The 18,714-nt window shown below is 42.5% G+C and overlaps 4 non-coding genes across 4 annotated transcripts; 1 reads left to right on the forward strand and 3 right to left on the reverse strand.

The window, feature by feature from the left end:
* Nucleotides 1-4,950: 4,950 nt before the first annotated feature.
* On the reverse strand, nucleotides 4,951-5,022 carry TRNAG-UCC (transfer RNA glycine (anticodon UCC)). Its single transcript has one exon. It is a non-coding gene; the product is annotated as a tRNA-Gly (tRNA).
* A 4,551-nt stretch (nucleotides 5,023-9,573) lies between these two features.
* Nucleotides 9,574-9,663, forward strand: TRNAY-GUA (transfer RNA tyrosine (anticodon GUA)). Its single transcript is given in 2 exon segments — nucleotides 9,574-9,610; nucleotides 9,628-9,663. It is a non-coding gene; the product is annotated as a tRNA-Tyr (tRNA).
* Nucleotides 9,664-14,117: 4,454 nt separating this feature from the next.
* On the reverse strand, nucleotides 14,118-14,189 carry TRNAG-UCC (transfer RNA glycine (anticodon UCC)). The gene has a single exon. It is a non-coding gene; the product is annotated as a tRNA-Gly (tRNA).
* A 3,255-nt stretch (nucleotides 14,190-17,444) lies between these two features.
* On the reverse strand, nucleotides 17,445-17,526 carry TRNAS-AGA (transfer RNA serine (anticodon AGA)). The gene has a single exon. It is a non-coding gene; the product is annotated as a tRNA-Ser (tRNA).
* Nucleotides 17,527-18,714: the final 1,188 nt, after the last annotated feature.

Below are 18,714 nucleotides of genomic sequence, written 5' to 3' on the forward strand. Positions count from 1 at the left end.
GTGTCAAACTCCCATTGTCCCATAGATTGTAAGCTTGCGAGCAGGGCCTTCTTACCTCTTTTTCCGTTTTACCCAGTTTGTTTATTAGTTTACTGTGTTTGTCCCCAATTGTAAAGCGCAAAGGAATATGTTGGCGCTATATAAATAAACTATTAAAATGATGATGGTCTAGAAAATGGCAAGATGCACATCCACCAGACCCGCCTGCCTCACCATACTAACTCCAAAAAATAAATCATAGCAAAGAGAAGCGCTTGAACCTTCCCTGTCTTTGGTCCTAATAATAGTGTTAAAGTCACCACCAAAGATTGCTGGGTCAAAAAAAGATATGGCTTTATCTCTCTGAAAAGACATTTCCTCTCCCACTTCGTTTGGGGACCATAGATGTTAATTAATCTCAGGTCGTGTCCTCTCAGATTGACATCCAAAACCATACATCTACCTACTTGAAGCTCTATAACTCATTGAACAGTTATCATGCCGGTAAAAATGATCGCCATCCCACCGTACAGAGACCAGTATGAAGCACCATGCATCCACTATCTTTTAGCCTTATGCAGGTCAGCTAAGCGACCTATTCTGGTCTCTTGCAAAAATAAAAAATCAGCCTCAATCGTGCTGAAAAAATCAAAGGCCATGCAATGAGCTAGTTCAGACAGAATTGATTATTATTATTATCTTTGACTTTTAAGGCACCACAAAGGGTCCACAGCGCCGTACATTACATATACAGAAAACAGAACCAAGACACAACATGATACAAAAATATATACAAACACAGGTGACAGGCTAAAGCAAATCAGATTATATCTGGGACAGATAGTGAAAGGGATGGTAGAAATCAGCAGGAAGAAGGCCAAAGCTTAAGAAAACAGGGAGAACAGGACTAGCAAAGCAGCCAAAAGGTACAGAGGGTGAAGGAACAGTAGAAGTAGCACAAAAGGAAAGAGGGCCCTGCTCATGAGAGCTTACATCCTAAAGGGAAGGGGGAGACACAAATAGAGTGGTACTAACTGGGGGAGAGAGCCAGGACAAGGAAGTTAGGAGGAGGACTGATAGACTTGAATAAAGAAATGAGTCTTAAGGGCACGCTTGAAGCCTTTGAGAGTAGATGCTAACCTGATGGAATGTGGAAGATCGTTCCACAGCAGGCGAGCAGCCCGGGCAAAGTCCTGAAGACGAGAGTGAGACGAGGTGATCAGTGAAGTAGTGAGGGGGCGGTCACAGGCAGAGCGGAAGGGGCGGGTAGGAGTGTAGGCAGAGATGAGATTGGAGATGTAGGGAGGGGAAGATTGACTAAGAGCTTTAAAGGTGAGGGTGAAGAGTTTAAATTTAATTCTGTATGGTATGGGGAGCCAATGTAGTGACTGTTGGAGGGATACTGCAGATACAGAGCGGCCGGGAGAGAAAAATGAGGCAAGCAGCAGCATTGAGGATAGACTTAAGAGGGTCAAGATAAAAATCAGATAGGCCAGAGAGAAGGAGGTTACAGTAGTCAAGGCGAGACATAACAAGAGAGTGAACAAGGGTTTTCGTGGCTTCCGTGGGGCGAAAGGGATGCATCTTAGATATATTCCGAAGGTGGAAGTAGCAGGATTTTGAGAGGGAAAGAATGTAAGGCTTGAATGAGAGGGAGGAATCAAGGATGACCCCAAGGCATTGGACTTGGGGGACAGAAACAAGGGTAGTGTTATTATCAGAAATAGAGAGGGGGGAGGGGGGAGAGTCCTAGCAGGGGAGAAGACTATAAGCTCTGTCTTGGAAATATTGAGTTTAAGGAAGCGTTGGGACATCCAAGATGAGATGGCAGAGAGACAGGAGGAGACACGAAACAGAAGGGAAGGGGAGAGGTCAGGGGATGAAAGATAAATTTGGGTATCATCAGCATAGAGGTGGTACTGGAGGCCAAAAGAGTGTATGAGGATACCAAGGGAGGAGATGTAGAGGGAGAAAAGCAGGGGACCAAGAATGGAGCCTTGAGGAATGCCAACAGGTAAGGGAAGAGGGGGTGATGTAGAGTCATGAGTAGAGACTGAGAAGGAGCGGTTGGTGAGGTAAGAGGAAAACCAGGAGAGGATAGTGTTACATAGGCCTATAGAATTGAGAGTTTGCAAAAGGAGTGCATGGTCAACGGTATCAAAGGCAGCAGAGAGGTCAAGAAGGATAAGAAGGGAGTAGTGTGGATGCCACATTAATGGTGGCAAACCTTATAGGCTGGGAAGCTATCCTTCAGAGTTATACAAGTAGGACCCAGTTTACTTCTTTACTTGCTTCTCAGACTCTTCATCAGAGGATACCCACCTTTTACAACTAACACTGATCGGCAAAGTTTCCCCATCCTGGAGGACTAGCTCCTCCCCATCAGGGACAACCCCACCCGACACTGTTGAAGCCAACTCACCACCTACCACCCTATCTACATCACCTCTAGAAATCAGGTCCACCTTGCACTAGGACCCGATTGTACTATCCTGTGAGTCTGGAGGTATACTGGGAGTTGGAGGACCGGGGCTAGCAAACAAGACAGAAGATTGATCGTTACTTGTCATGATCACAAGCCCTGAAGTACCTTGAGGGGATGGAGGCAGGAGCTAAATCCTCTATTGAGACAGGCTTAGAAAAGGGACTTACAGATGTTTTTAGGAAATTCTCCTTAGTCTGCACTGGTGACCAATCTCTCCTAGATTTGTCTCTAGGTTTCCTATATACAGGTATTGTCTCACAAGGGACTGACTCCCTAGCCTTTTTCCTTTTTCTCGTTACATTAGATTTGAAAACCAAGTCTCTGCTATCTGACTGTCATGAGCTGTGGCAGCTCCGGGCACCGTCGCGACTCGCTCCTTCCTCTGGCCCAGCGTCACGGCCGTCATCATGATGACCGGGACATCACCATCGGTGTGATCGTGTCTGGGTATGGGGTGTTGGGTTTGTCTTGATATGAAGACTACCACCGGTGTAACTCCCACCTGAAGCTCACCCTTCCTCTGCGGGGATGATTTCTCCTTTGAGCTCTGACACTTCTCTCTGTGTACGCACAGTCCCTGGGTCTGACACTCCTCTCTGTGTACGCATAGTCCCTGGCTCTGACACTTCAGCTACCATGCCTCTTGCAGCCACCCTCACTCCAGGGTCCGTTCCATGCAAAATGTTCCCCCCTCTCTCTTGGGGTTCTATTTATTTATATATGGGTTTCTCCCCCCTCACTGGGATTGGGGACTCTGTATATGCAGCCACACTACTGCATGCAGCAATGCCCATTTCTCTTTTGGGGTCCTTCCCCTTATGGGACTCTTGCTTAGGGGACAGTAGTGATTGTCTCTAGATGGCAGCCACCACTCACCCACTCTTGGGCAATGCCGGGGGGACCCGGGAACACCCACCTCCACTGTCCAAAGTCCCCAGATTTTACACCAGCTCTGCTAGTCCTGTCTCTCTCTCTCTCTCTGTCTGTCTCTGCCTGTCTTTGAGTTATCCCCATAGCAACCAGCTTGTGTCATTTTTCACAAAACACCTAACTTGCCCTCTATGTGACTCCTCCTGTATTCACTGGGGGGGCAGGGTTTACTAAAATGCCACTAGGGGGTGTTCCAGAGTAATAGAGTTTCAATAGTTTTCGTACATTTTAGATGGTGTATGAGTGTAACAAGCCTTAATCAGACATGTTAAACTGTAAGGCTTTTCATCTATGGAATTATAGTATCAATTTGCTGTAGACAATACTGTAGCATTTCTATGGCACTATGGGAGACATTTATGAAAATTGGTGCACAGGAAAGTGCTGTAATCACTCATTTGCAGTTATTTTCTAAACTGTACTGATAAAAGCAAAGGAAAAATCAACATTGTCATGGGTTACAGCACCTTTTGTGTGTGCATTCAATTTGTGTAAAATCTTCCCACAGTCTCTCTCATCTCTACCCCTCGTCTGGCCCTCAAGGAAGGTGGGGGACTACTTGGTAATTATTTTGACTTGTGGGTACCTTGAAAATATTATGGAGACCCTAAGGGTGCCTTTAACTGAAAAAGTTTGTATCTCCTCAGTACACCCAGTTAGATAGCATTTTGTGCAGGCATTTTCGGAATTAAATTTTTTTGAGTTTACAATTTGTGATTTTTGTTTGACCTCTGAGGTCACAGGATCTGACTGTGGTGGAGGTTTGTGCAGAAATTCTTAGGTTTCTGTTTCAATTGCAGCTCAAACAAGTTTTTTTTTTGTCTAATTACTAAAATTATAATTTTTGAAAATAGCAAATTCACACAAAAATACAAAATATACAAAACTTATCCTGTTTTCATCCTTCTTTAATGAGAGAAAAACAATTTTTTCTGCTACATGTTAATCATACTGCAGGCTGCTGAGCCTCTCTTATGATGATTACGGTTTACCACGCTACATGTAAGAACAGGGCAGAGACAGCTGATAGAGAGACAAGTCCTGATCCTGGTGATACTTTCCATAGCTCAGCTCACTGAGAGAGAGGAAATATCCTGTAATCAGCAGGCTATATTGGACATGGTGTCTGAGTGATTAAGGAAAGCAAAACATAAAAAGTATGCACCTGGGCAAAACCATGATTCATTGAAGCGGGAGGTAAATTTAAAATGTCTTTTTAAAAAAGATGCAGAGAAAAGCAAGATATATTTATGTAAATTTCATTCATTAAAATGTAGATTTACAGAACATATGGATTATATTTTTGAAGACACTTTTCCGTTAATATCTCTAAGTATGTATTCATTGTTACTTAATTATTTCAGAAATATATTAGACTTTTAAAGGGCTGCTAAATAATGTTGCTCCTAAGCATGATTATCCAAATATTGTCTTAAACAGACTTTCTTGTACAGCTTTAGCAGCAGTAATAATAATACATATGATCTGTATTTCCCTCACTTGTTTCATGATGCCTGACTCCAATGTTTCTTGTATAGATTAATTAAAAATATTGTTGCGTTGGCCGGGAATCGAACCCGGGTCAACTGCTTGGAAGGCAGCTATGCTCACCACTATACCACCAACGCTGTACATTTTTAACTGAACAAAACTCCTCTTTTCTGTACTACCTCATACACAGACTTCTCCCTTTCACTGGATCCAACCTTCAAACTATCGCATCAGTGTAATATAATAATATGGAAATAGTTCACTCCTATTACTGCCCATGGATTTGATTTTACTTAATTTTGATAATGAATTTACAAGGTAATATTAGTACTAATATAGTATTAGCAATAAAAGTAGAATGCAACAAAATATAATACAAGCAAAAATATAATGATACAGAAATAATACATGTAAGTAATAAATAGTGAAAATAAAGTGTTTAATGGGATTTCAAATGTTCGGAATGCAGGAGTCTGTCCAAACTTGTTTCACCTCTGTTCTCTTCTCTTTTTTTTCTGCCTTTGAGGACAACTCCTGAACTCATTTCTTCATCATCATTTATTTATATAGCGCCAACATATTCTGTAGCGCTTTACAATTGGGGACAAACATAATAAACTAATAAACAAACTGGGTAAAACAGACAAAGAGGTGAGAAGGCTGCTCGCAAGCTTACAATCTATGGGACAATGGGAGATTGACACATGAGGTTAAGTCTACATTTTGCATTTTGGCCCAGCCAGGCTGCAAAGGTTAAAGTGACTCATAGGCTAAATGATCCTGTCGCACAACATTGTTGGTCAGGGGGTAGTTGTCTTGTGTGAAATTGTGTAACACGTGGTAATAGGCTAAGGTAGTGATGTTAAGAGGGTGGTTGAGGAATATTATAAGCTTGTCTGAAGAGGTAGGTTTTCAAAAAAACGCTTGAAAGTTTGTAGACTAGAGGAGAGTTTTATTGTGCGAGGGAGAGAATTCCATAGAATGGGTGCAGCGCGAAAAAAGTCCTATAACCGGGAATGGGAGGATGTAATGAGGGTGGATGAGAGACGCAGATCTTGTGCAGAACGGAGTTGCCGAGTTGGGAGATATTTTGAGACAAGAGAGGAGATGTATGTTGGTGCAGCTTTGTTGATGGCCTTGTAGGTTAGTAAAAGTATTTGATATATTGGATTCGGTAGAAAACAGGCAACCAGTGTAGAGACATACAGACTGATTCAATAGAGAAATAACGATTTGCAAGGAAAATCAGTCTTTCCGCAGCGTGCAAAATAGATTGTAGGGGTTTGAGTCTGTTTTTGGGAAGACCAGTAAGGAGGGAATTGCAATAGTCAATGCGGGAGATGATAAGTGTATGAATTAAGGTTTTTGCAGTGTCTTGCATGAGATATGTGCAAATTCTGGAAATGTTCTTTAGATGTATGTAGCATGATATAGATATAGAGTCAATGTGGGGAACAAAGGATAGGTGTGAGTCAAGGATTACATCTAGGCAGCGAGCTTGTGGGGTGGGATTTATGGTCATGTTATCAACAGAGATGGAAATGTCAGGTATGCTCTTGTTGGTGTTTTGGAATATTATTAACTGTTTTTAGAAAGATTAGGTTTGAGTTGGTGAGAGGACATCCAAGATGATATGGCAGAAAGACAGTCAGTTACATGGGACAACACAGATGTCGAGATATCAGGAGAGGATGGATAGATTTGGGTATCATCCGCATAGAGATGATACTGAAAGCCAAAGGAACCTATAAGTTTTCCAAGAGAAGCGGTATAGATAGATTACAGCAGAGGACCTAGCACTGAGCCTTGTGGTACTCCAACTAATAGAGGAAGCAGAGCAGAGGTGGATCCATAGAAATTAACAGTGAAAAAGCGATTAGAGAGGTAGGATGAGAGCCAGGATATAACAGTGTCTTGAAAACCTAGGGATTGCAGCTTTTGTATGAGAAGAGAGTGGTCAACGGTGTCAAATGCAGCCGAAAGATCCAGGAGAATTAGAAGAGAGTAAAGGCGTTTCGTTTTTGCAGTGATCAGATCATTGACAACCTTAGTCAACGCAGTCTCTGTGGAGTGTTGAGAACAAAAGCCAGACTGAAGAGGATCCAACAGGTTGTTTGCGGAAAGAAAGCGTGTGAGGCGAGTGTAGGCAAGTCTCTCTAGAAGCTTGGAGGGGCAAGGGAGCTGAGAGATGGGACGGTAATTTCAGAGAGAGTTTGGGTCGGAGTTTTGTTTTTTTTAGAATAGGAGTAATCACTGCGTGCTTGTATAGTGATGGAAAGATGCCAGTAGAGAGTGAGAGATTACAGATTTGAGTTAGAGGTGAAATGAGCACAGGATACAGGGATCTACCAATTTGCGAGGGAATAGGATCAAGAGGACAGGAGGTAGAGTAAGAAGATAAGAAGAAAGTAGAAATTTCCTCTTCATTTTTGGGGTCAAATGAAGAGAAGGTGTCAGAGGGTAGTGGGAAGGAATTGTGCTGATTGCTTGTCGAGGAAAAGGATACTATTTCTAGTCTGATCTTATCAATCTTGTCCTTGAAGTAGGAAGCAAGATCCTAAGCACTGATAGTAGATGGAGGGTTCGGGGGGGGGGGGGGGGGATTGAGAAGATATTTAAATGTATTGAAAAGGCGTTTAGGGTTAGAAGCCTGAGCATAGATAAGAGATTTGAAGTATGTTTGTTTTGCAGTGTCCATAGCATTTCAATAGGAGTGGTAGATATCAGTATATGTGAAGAAGTCATTAGAGGTGCGAGATTTACGCCAGAGACATTCTGCTTTATGGGACAGTTTTTGAAGATTTCACGTTGCTGCAGTGTGCCACGGTTGACATCGAAGTCGACGTGTAGTATGTAGTGTCGCTGGAGCCACTTGATCAAGGGCCGTTGCTAAGGTTTGGTGAAAATGAGGTACTGCCATCTCAGGGGATGAGAATGTAGAGATATGGGAGAGAAGTTGTTGGAGAGAGATGGAAAATTGTTGAAGATTAATAGAATTAAGATTTCTGCGGGTATGAGGAGGCTTGGTAGAGTTAGACAGTAGAGAGGTTAGAGCAGTGGGAGTAAGTGTGTAACTGATAAGGTGATGATCCGAGAGGGGGAAGGGTGTGTTAAGAAAATTAGAAACTGAGCATAGTCTAGAGAAAACAAGATCAAGGCAGTGCCCATCCTTATGAGTAGATGATTCAATCCACTGGGAGAGGTCAAGTGAGGAGGTTAGCGAGAGCAGTTTATAATCAGCTTTGGAATGTGGGATATCAATGGGGATGTTGAAATCACCCATGATGATGGTGGGGATGTCTGAAGATAAGAAGTGAGGGAACCATGCAGAGAAATCCTCAATAAATTGTTGGTGTGCTCCAGGGGGGAGGGTGATAGATCACCGCAACACATAGAGAGAATGGATTAAAAATGTGAATAGCATGTACTTCAAAAGATGTGAACGTGAGTGATGGGACATTTGGTAGAACTATGAACGTGCACTGTGGGTAGAGAAGTAGTCCAACCCCACCTCCTTGTCTGTCTTCAGGTCTGGAGGTGTGGATGAGATGGAGGCCACCATGTGAAAGTGCTGCAGGTGAGGCAGTGTCTGATTGCATGAGCCATGTTTCTGTTAGTGCCAGAAGGTTGAGGTTTCTTGAGAGGAAGAGATCATGAATGGAGGTAAGTTTGTTACAAACAGAGCGTGCATTCCAAAGGGCACATTTAAAGGACTTTGGAAGAGAGGGGAGACAGGTGATGTGTTTGAGGTTTGCTATAGAGCGGTAGTGCTCTGATATATGTGTGTGTGAGGAGTGTGGGGGACCTGGATTAGGTGATATATCACCAGCTAATAGAAGCAGAGAGAGAGAAAGATAGGCAAGGGGATTGTAAGATGTGTGACTATTTATTTTCTGGCGACAGGTGGAGGCTGTACTTGTTAGAGATAATAAATAGGACAACAGTTCATGGGTGTTAACTAGAGGTGAGTGAAGTAATGATGGTGCAATGTGGATAAATGTTTGTGTTGGTGGAGGGGTGAAAGATCATACAGTCCTAAAGATAATGCCATGAAAAGAGACCAAGAAAAAAAATTGGTAAAAGATTTTGATGAAAGAGTAAAAGCAAAAAAGTTAGTGGATTTAAAAGAATTACCTATTTGCAGTGTCCCGAATAGATTGACAAGTAATGCAGAAATAGGATGTGGCAGATGTAGCTTATCCCTGGAAGTAATCAAATGTTTGTCCAACTGTTTTGTCTATATACACTTTGTGAGAAAACTGACTGTGCAGAAAACACACATACGTCACCCCATAGACTGAAACTAAGATGTAGTCAGGCTAATTTAGGAATAAACTACAGATGTGCTAATTGGTCAGCTAATCAAAGTGAAAGGAAACATTTGTTGAAAAGACTAGAGGAGGCCAGATACCTATCATAAATTAGGCATCAATAAAAGACTCTGGCCGAACTGTTAACATTTTCCTTTAACATACTTTTAAACACACAGTTGCAGAGATGAGATACAGAAATGAATGTAGTTCTGAGTAGTAGAATCTGGACATACTCCACATATGTTGCCCCATATTTTATTCTGGCTGTATCTTCTCAGTGCATCCAGTTAGATCGCTGGGTCATATTGTACAATCATCTTAGGAATTTTTTATTTTGAGTTTACAGTTTGTGACAGTTTTCACTGGGACTATGGCCCTTCGATAGCTCAGCTGGTAGAGCAGAGGACTGTAGTGGATGTGGATGCAGAAATCCTTAGGTTGCTGGTTCAATTCCAGCTTGAAGGAGTTATTTTTTTTTGTTTTGTATAATTTCTAAAATTCTCATTTTCTAAATTAGTAAATGACCTCAAAATACAAAAAATATGTTACTCATCCTGATTTCAACTTTTTCTTTTAAAACTTTTTATTTATAACAGCAGACAGACATAAAGCACAACCATACATAACATTGACATTAATCGTGTATCAAGAATATAAAATGCACCGAGTTGGAGAAAAAAAAGAGATAAGCGAAAGGGACATATATTACATATATGTCACTCTCACAATGTGGTACATTCCAAACGGTAGCTGAGAATTAAAAACCTAAAGGACAAATAAAACAAAAGTAGAGATTTTTCCCGTACCAGCGATAGACTATGTAAGGTTGGGAGTAAATATCAAGTAGGGTAATCTGCTGGGTATTTTTTGAATTATTTTGTTAGGGGAAAGAAGAGAAGGGAGCTGGGGACAGGGGGAAGGGGCATTCCAAGCTGGGGGTATATCTCTGTTCGTGACCCTTACACGCCCGGGTAGTCTTGAGGAATGAGGGGAGTGAAAGAAAAAGAAGGGCGGGGGGAGAGGGCATATAAGACTTATAAGAGGCCTGGCATAGTACTATTATTAAAACTATACCAAGGGCCCCACACTTTGTGGAATGCGGGAACTGTGTCATGGAGATGACTTGTTATATATTCCATGGAAGCAGTGTGCCAGGTTCGATTTATAACAGCCTCCCTAGAGGGTTGTGTAGCTTTCTTCCAATCACTAGCTATCTGTAGCTTAGCTGCATTATATATGTGTCGAACAAGTTTATAAGATGACTTCGAGATCCCTTTCATAGGTTTATACAGTAACACCGACAGCGGGTTCTTAGGCATTTTGATTGAGGTAACCTGTTGAACCAGTAACAAAACCTCATCCCAAAATCTGGCCACAAGCGGGCAATCCCACCAAATATGGAGGAAAGAACCCACATATCCACAGTTACGCTAACATAGGTCTGAGGCGTGGGGGAAGATAGATTGTAGTCTCGCAGGAACCATGTACCACCTAGTATATATCTTGTATGTATTTTCACGAATAGCTGTGTTAATGGAAGACTTTGAAATCTTTTTTCGAATGAGCGACCACCCCTCCTCGTCCAGAGTTACTCCAAGATCCTGTTCCCATGCCCGCTCAAATGGTTCCTTGAGAGGGGATGAGGAGGACACGAGATAACTGTACAGGATTTATATGTAGCCACGGCGACCCGGGCAATAAATACAATGCCTCTCAAACGGTGTTGGGGATGTAACTTGGACGATTGTGTCTGGGCCTGGATAAAACTTTTTACTTGTAGGTAGTGAAAATACAGATTGCTTGGAAGGGAGTGTCTCTCACTCAGGTCTGTGAAGGAACGTGGTGCATGCTCACCCATCAGATGAAAGAAACGATCTAGTCCCACTTTCCTCCAAGGGAAAGCAAATGCCCCAATACAGCCTTGTGGGAAATAAAAACTCCCAGATAGCGAATTGCTCGGGGCCGCCACTGAAACTCAAACTTAAGTTCCAATAATTTCTTTACATGTGGTGCAAGGTGTAAAGCAATAGCCTCTGACTTGGAGGAGTTTACTTTATAACCGGAAAGAGAACCAAAGTTTTGCAGCTCGGCAAATAGATTAGGAAGGGAGGTTTGAGGTGAGGCTAGAGTGAGGAGGACATCATCGTCAAACAACAAAATCTTATATTCTCTACTTCTAACCTGGATTCTCCTCACATCCAGGTTCAGTCGGATCCGAGCGGCAAGCGGTTCAATACATAGTGCGTAAATAGGAGGGGAATGAGGGCACCCTTGTCTTGTCCCGTTGTTAATACCAAACACGGATGAACTCAAGCCATTTGTCGATACCGAGGAGGACGGGTTGTGATATAGAGCTTGAATGCCTTGAAGAAAATTACCACAGAATCCGAAGGATTGAAGGGTTTGAAACATGAATGGCCAAGAGAGCCTATCAAAGGCTTTTTCTGCATCTGAAGCTAAAATTACAGAAGGAAGTTTAGTTTGGTTTATATAGGATATCAAATCTATAGTCCTCCTGGTATTATCCAGGGCTTGTCTGTTAGGGACAAACTTGACTTGATCTGGGTCTATAAGCCGTGATAGTTTATTATTCAACCTGTTTGACAGGATCTTAGCAAATAGCTGGATATCCGTGTTTAGCAAAGAAATGGGCCGATAATTGGCGCAGATTGTGGGATCTTTGTTTGGCTTTGTTAGAACTATAATATTGGAACGTGTGGTGTCTCTATGGAATTTCTCCCCTCGAAGGATCGAGTTGAAAGTAGAGAGTAAGTGCGGGGTCAGAATCTGGGCAAAAGTTTTACAGTATGAGATGGTAAAACCATCAGGACCGGGAGCCTTGGATGCCTTTTGGGATTTAAGGGCTATTTTAAACTCCTCCCCACTTATTTCAACTTTTTAATGGAGACAGCTAGTGATTTTTCTGCTACATGTTAATCATACTGCAGGCTGCTGAGCTTCTCTTATGGTGATTACGGTTTACCACACTACATGTAAGAACAGGGCAGAGACAACTAATGAAGATACAAGTCCTGATCCTGGTGATACTTTCCATAGCTCAGCTCACTGAGAGAGAGGAGATTCCCTGTGATCAGCAGGCAGGTAAAGGGTTACCAGGTTATATAGGACATACACAGGGGGCCTGAGTGATTAAGGAAAGCAAAACATAAAAAAGTAAGCACCTGGGTAAAACCATGATGCATTTGAGGGGGAGGTAAATTTAAAATGTGGGGACAGATTTATAGTTGGGGTTGGACATATCCCAGATCAACTTTAAATTTCAGTGTAACAATAAAGCTATCATGTAATTGTGTGCTACATGAAAAAACAGCCAGAATTTTACTTATGTGCAAAATAATAAACTAATTTGCACCCCTTGTATTGTAACATGGTTTGTCCAGGAGAAAACTTGCTTCTTTTTTTTTTTTTTTGCTTAGCTCTCCTTAATGACTCAGACCCCCTGGTGTCTGTCTGCACAGCAGGTAGGTGAGAGATTTGTGTTCAGCTATTACTATGGAGGGGGTGGGTTTTGTCAAGTGAGGATTTGGGTCATTTTATCCATAACAAACCACTGAAACTTAGCAGAAAACCTGCTGGGTGTACTGTTACTATTTTAATTAATAAATGTGGTTCTATTAGTATTTTTATGTATAGAGGGGGCATGTACATGATTTGGGTTTTTTGACTGAAGGAGACACAGCATAAAGTTTGATTTATTCAGGAGACACTTTTTTTATTAACTTGGTATCGGCCAGATGTACCATGATAATGACAATGCTGCTTAGTAATGGCACAAGTATCCCTAGGTAAGATCAGGACCCCCCTGTGGGGCACATCCCCAGCAGTGTGAATGTAATATCACTGGGGAAATGCTTCCATGTGTGGTGGGTTTGATCTCCCTGCAAAACCCGCACGTTGATAAATTCCCCCCATGGTGTCTGGTTACATTGCAGGTAGGTGACATATCTGTGTTCAGTTCATATTATATGTATCCTGCTGTCAGGTCACATAAGTTCTCACAGGTAGGATTGTTGATTTTCCCCCAGGTGGAACAGGTTCTACTCCTGGTATGGGAAATTGAAGATTTATTTGTACTTGTAGCAGAGCTCTTAGCTTTAGTCATTTATGACTTTTCACCTGTGCCCACCCTTGACTTGTGCTCCCATATAGCAGTGCCCACCCCGGACTTGTGCCCACCCCTGACTCGTGCTCCCATACACCTTTCCCTCCAGGGACTTGCAAGAATCCCTAAATAAGTTTAGCTTACAATGTGATTGCTCGGCACACACAGACTTTTTGGCCTTGTAATTATGTTTGTTTTATGTTTACATTTACATCTTTTTACATTAAATGTAAATTTAATTCATTGAAATGTAGTTTAACAGAAAAAAAAAATATTTTTAAGATACTATGCTGTTAATGTCATCTCTACATATGTTGGGGGGTTGTCTATTATTTCAGATGACCTAAAGGTGGGTAAGCAATGTAACAAAACAATGAGAAAGGCAAGTCAGATGCCTGGTTGACATTCAGTACAAGCTGGAAGCCTGTGCCCAAGAGGGTGGGCGCTGGTTAAGAGACACGGAAAAGGTGCAGAGAAAAGCAAGATATATTTATGTAAATTTCATTCAGTAAAATGTAGATTTACTGAACATATGGATTATATTTTTGAAGACACTTTTCCTTTAATATCATCTCTAATTATGTATTCATTGTTACTTAATTATTTTAGAAATATATTAGACTTTTAAAGGGCTGTTAAATAACGATGCTCCTAAGCATGATTATCCAAATATTGTCTTAATCACACTTACTTGTACAGTTTCAGCAGCAGTAATAATAATACATATGATCTGACTTTCATTGTTTCATGATACCTGACTCCAATGTTTCTTGTATAGATTAATTAAAAACATTGTTGCGTTGGCCGGGAATCGAACCCGGGTCAACTGTTTGGAAGGCAGCTATGCTCACCACTATACCACCAACGCTGTACATGTCTCATTGAACAAAGCTCCTCTTTTCTGTACTACCTCATACACAGACTTCTCCTTTTCACTGGATCCAACTTTCAAACGATTGCATCAGTATAAAATAAGAATATGGGAATAGTTCACTCCTATTATTGCCCATATTTTACTTAATTTTGATAATGAATTGCCAAGGTAAGGAACAGATGGGTTTTGAGAGCCCGTTTGAAGGAGCCAAGACAAGGGGACAGGCAGATGGAGGGAGGGAAATTGTTCCAGTGAAGGGGGGCAGCACGGGAGAAGTCCTGAATTCTGGCATGGGATGAGGTGATCAGTGCAGAGGAAAGGCGGCGGTCATTGGCTGAGCGCAGAGAACGGGCAGGAGTGTGGATGGAGAGGAGGTTAGAGATATAAGGGACAGTGGAAAGAGAGAGGACCTTGTTGATGACAGTGAGGAGTTTAAAGACAATTCTGAAGGGGAAAGGGAGCCAGTGAAGGGCAAGGCAGAGAGGGAATGCAGAGGAAGAGCGGCGTGAGAGAAAGATAAGTCTTGCAGCCACGTTTAGAACAGAAAGAAGAGGGGCGAGATGGAAGTGGGGGACGCTGATGAGGAGAAGGTTGCAGTAATCGAGATGGGAAATAATGAGAGCATGGATTAGGGTTTTTAGCAGCCTCCTGAGAGAGGAACAGCCGAATGCGGGCGATGTTCCATAGTTGGAAGCAACAGAAGTGGGCCAGAGATTGAATGTGGGGGCAAAAGAGAGGGAGGAGTCCAGGGTGACACCCAGGCAGCAGAGTTGGGGAACAGCAGAGTCGGTGGTGTTATTAACGGTGATGGAAAGTTCACTGGGGGTAGAAGATTTAGAAGGAGGGAAAACAATTAGTTCAGTTTTCGTAACGTTGATTTTCAGTAAATGTGAAGACATTCAGGAGGATATAGCGCAGGGGCAGTCGGAAACGAGAGAGGATGAGGGGGGGGGGAAGGTCAGGAGAGGACATGTAAAGTTGAATGTCATTAGCATAGATGTGATACTGGAGACCAAAGGAAGAGATGGGTTCACCCGGGAAGGTTGTGTAAAGTGAGAAAAAAGAGGGCCGAGAACAGAGCTCTGAGGTACCCCAACAAGGACGGCGGAGGGGGGTGAGCATGAGTCAGGAATGGAAACAGAGAAGGAGCGGTTGGCAACGTAGGAGTTGATCCAAGTGAGGACAGTGCCAGAGAGAGAAGGGTCTGCAGAAGAAGGGGGTTGTCCACGGTGTCAAAGGCCGCAGAGCGGTCCAAGAGAATGAGCAGGGAGTGTCATTAGTGTCTTTGGCCAGAGCGGTTTTAGTTGAGTAGAGGGGGCGGTAGGGAGGAGGTCAAGTAGGGCGTTAGCAGAGAGGGGAGTGGAGGGGCGGTTGCAGACAATCCGCTCAAGTAGTTTGGAGGCGAAGGGGAGAAGTGATATGGGGCGGTAGTTCGCTAGAGAGGTGGGGTCAAGGTTAGGTTTCTTAAGAAAGGGGGAGATTAGGGCATGTTTGAATGAAGAGGGGACGATTCCAGTAGAGAGAGACAGATTGAAGAGGTGTGCAAGGTAGGCGCAGACAAAGGGGGAAAGGGTGCGAAGGAGGTGAGAGGGGATGGGATCCAGTTGGTAGGTGGAAGGAGGAGAAGAGAGAATGAGGGAGTGGTCTTCATCACCTGATGTGGGGTGGAAGGAGCACTAGAGTACTAGAGTGCTCCTTCTGCCCTCACATTTTTGACCTATACAGTGACAAATAATGTAACTGTATATGTCAGTTGTACGGCCTTATCTACAATATTGTGATCAATTCTGGAGGCCATATCTCCAGAAGGATATAAATACATTAGAAACTGTACATAGAAGGGCAACTAAAATGTAGCATGGCCTACAGCACAAAACTACCCGGAAAGACTAAAAGATCTTAATATGTAGAGTTTGGTGCAGAGAAGGGAACGGGGGGCCATGATAGAAACTTTCATATATATCAGGGGTTATAACATGTTGCAGGAGGGAAACATTCTACAAAGGAAGAGAAGTATTAAAACACGAGGACATGCACTGACACTGGATGGAATTAGGTTCAGAGGAAATGGGAGGAAACACTACTTCACAGAAAGGGTAGTGGATAAGTGGAATAGCCTCCCATCAGAAGTGGTAGAGGCTAATACTGTAGAGCAATTTAAACATGCTTGGGATAGACATAAGAATATCCTATAAAGAACTAAGGATCAAATAGGGGTTGAGGTGACTGTAGGTTAAGAAAATGGGCAGACTAGATGGGCCTAGAGGTTCCTATCTGCTGTCAAATTCTATGTTTCTATGTGAAATCCAGAAGATTCACATAATTCCCAACAGTTCTGCAATAAAAATCAGGACATAAACTCTGTTGTTATTATCAATGTTTATTAATAGGGTAACACAGGTTCTGCAGATCTGCACAATCGTCAAACTGATATGACATACAGTGACACAATATATATAACACGTACATGGACACAATAAATAGAACACGTACATGGACACAATAAATAGAACACGTACATGGACACAATGAATATAACACATACATGGACACAATAAATAGAACACGTACATGGTCACAATAAATAAAACACGTACATGGACACAATAAATAGAACACGTACATGGTCACAATATATATAACACGTACATGGATGCCATGAGATAAGTTACAGAATTAATAAGCAACAAATTTTATCCACGTCAGTAAACAAACAGCAAAACATTCACCTTAATACAGGACATCAGGGATGTTCGAGGTAGAGAGGACGCTGCTCATGTGACTTATAGTCTAGAGGGAAAAATACTTGAACAACCGCACTGATTACCATTATGATTTGGCCGCGCTCCTATCTGATAAGCAACACATTTTTATAGTGAAAATTTGGGATTTTTCTGAAAAACCCCCAGAACTGTTGGAGTTATAGATTCCTTCTCTGAATGGATTTCCCTGGAGAGTTCACAGGTCTGTAATAGGGACAGAATGAATATTGTGAATAAAACTACACTACACCATACTTGTCTACTTTTGTGAAGAGCGAGTCCAGGGAGCGGGACGACGTCACACATTACATCATTTTGGCCCTGTACATTCTAGGAGAGTGGGCAAGTATGCTTGTGTGTCTTGTCCTTCTCTGTCTGCCTTCCTGAGTCAACATAGGGATCATCTGTTGTACACCACTGCCACCTAGTGGCTAAATATACACTCTGTTACAGATGATTGGTCATACGAAAGAAAAGAAAGTGAAACCGTAGTTGGCAGGATTTGAACCTGCGCGGGGAGACCCCAATGGATTTCTAGTCCATCGCCTTAACCACTCGGCCACGACTACAACCTCTCTCTTACCTGACTTATACGTGGTATTATCCATGGACTCAGGGATATCACAGATCACCATCTCTGTACATTAGGCGACATTTCTAAAATAATCTTTCTGATGACTGTAAGATTCAAAAGTCTGATCTGTAAATATAAAGCATGAAATTATGACAAGATTATTACCTAACAAAATTAATTAACAAACTTCCTTTAATCTGGGGTTTTCAACTTAAGTTTAATTTGATGTATGTGTTTACATATGTTTATATTTGTAATATTTACTATTCTTGTACTTTTGGACACCCTCATAATTGTGTCAGTGACACAAGACTGGCGGAGAGCAGACGTGGCAGCAAACTGTAAGGACAAAGGAGAAAATTATAGACCTATGAGCCTGGCGTGAAATGATATAATGGGATTCTGAGGGATGTGATAATGAAGTAACATGTAGAACATAATTAGGTAACACAGGGGCAGCCTGGAGTCATGAGGGACAGATGAACTAAGATCTGGTAGACAGAGAGCAGGAAATGGGTAATTATATACAGAACATCTTCACACCGGGCTAAACCTATCAGTAGTGTACATCAGTAGTGGGTGCTGCACTGTGTGTCTATAGATACTGATGGCTCTATGTAATGACACAGGCACAGTGGCCTAGTGGTTAGCACGTCTGCCTCACAGCACTGGGGTCATGAGTTCAATTCCCGACCATGGCCTTATCTGTGTGGAGTTTGTATGTTCTCCCTGTGTTTGCGTGGGTTTCCTCCGGGTGCTCCGGTTTCCTCCCACACTCCAAAAACATACTGGTAAGGTAATTGGCTGCAATCAAAAAAAAAATTGACCCTAGTCTCTCCCTCTCTGTCTGTCTGTCTCTGTGTGTGAGTGTGTGTCTATAGTAGGGAATTTAGACTGTAAGCTCCAATGGGGCAGGGACTGATGTGAATGAGTTCTCTGTACAGCGCTGCGGAATTAGTGGCGCTATATAAATAAATGATGATGATGAATGTAGGGTTATTAGGACAGAGTAAGACAGTAGCTTGCCCTCCCCTGACTCTGCACCCACACACCTGTGCCCTCACCTGACTCTGCACCCACACACCTGTGCCATCCCCTTACTTGTGCACCCACACACCTGTGCCATCCCCTTACTTGTGCACCCACACACCTGTGCCATCCCCTTACTTGTGCACCCACACAT

The sequence above is a fragment of the Mixophyes fleayi genome, chromosome 3 (assembly GCF_038048845.1).
Source record: "Mixophyes fleayi isolate aMixFle1 chromosome 3, aMixFle1.hap1, whole genome shotgun sequence".
Lineage (NCBI taxonomy): Eukaryota > Metazoa > Chordata > Amphibia > Anura > Limnodynastidae > Mixophyes > Mixophyes fleayi.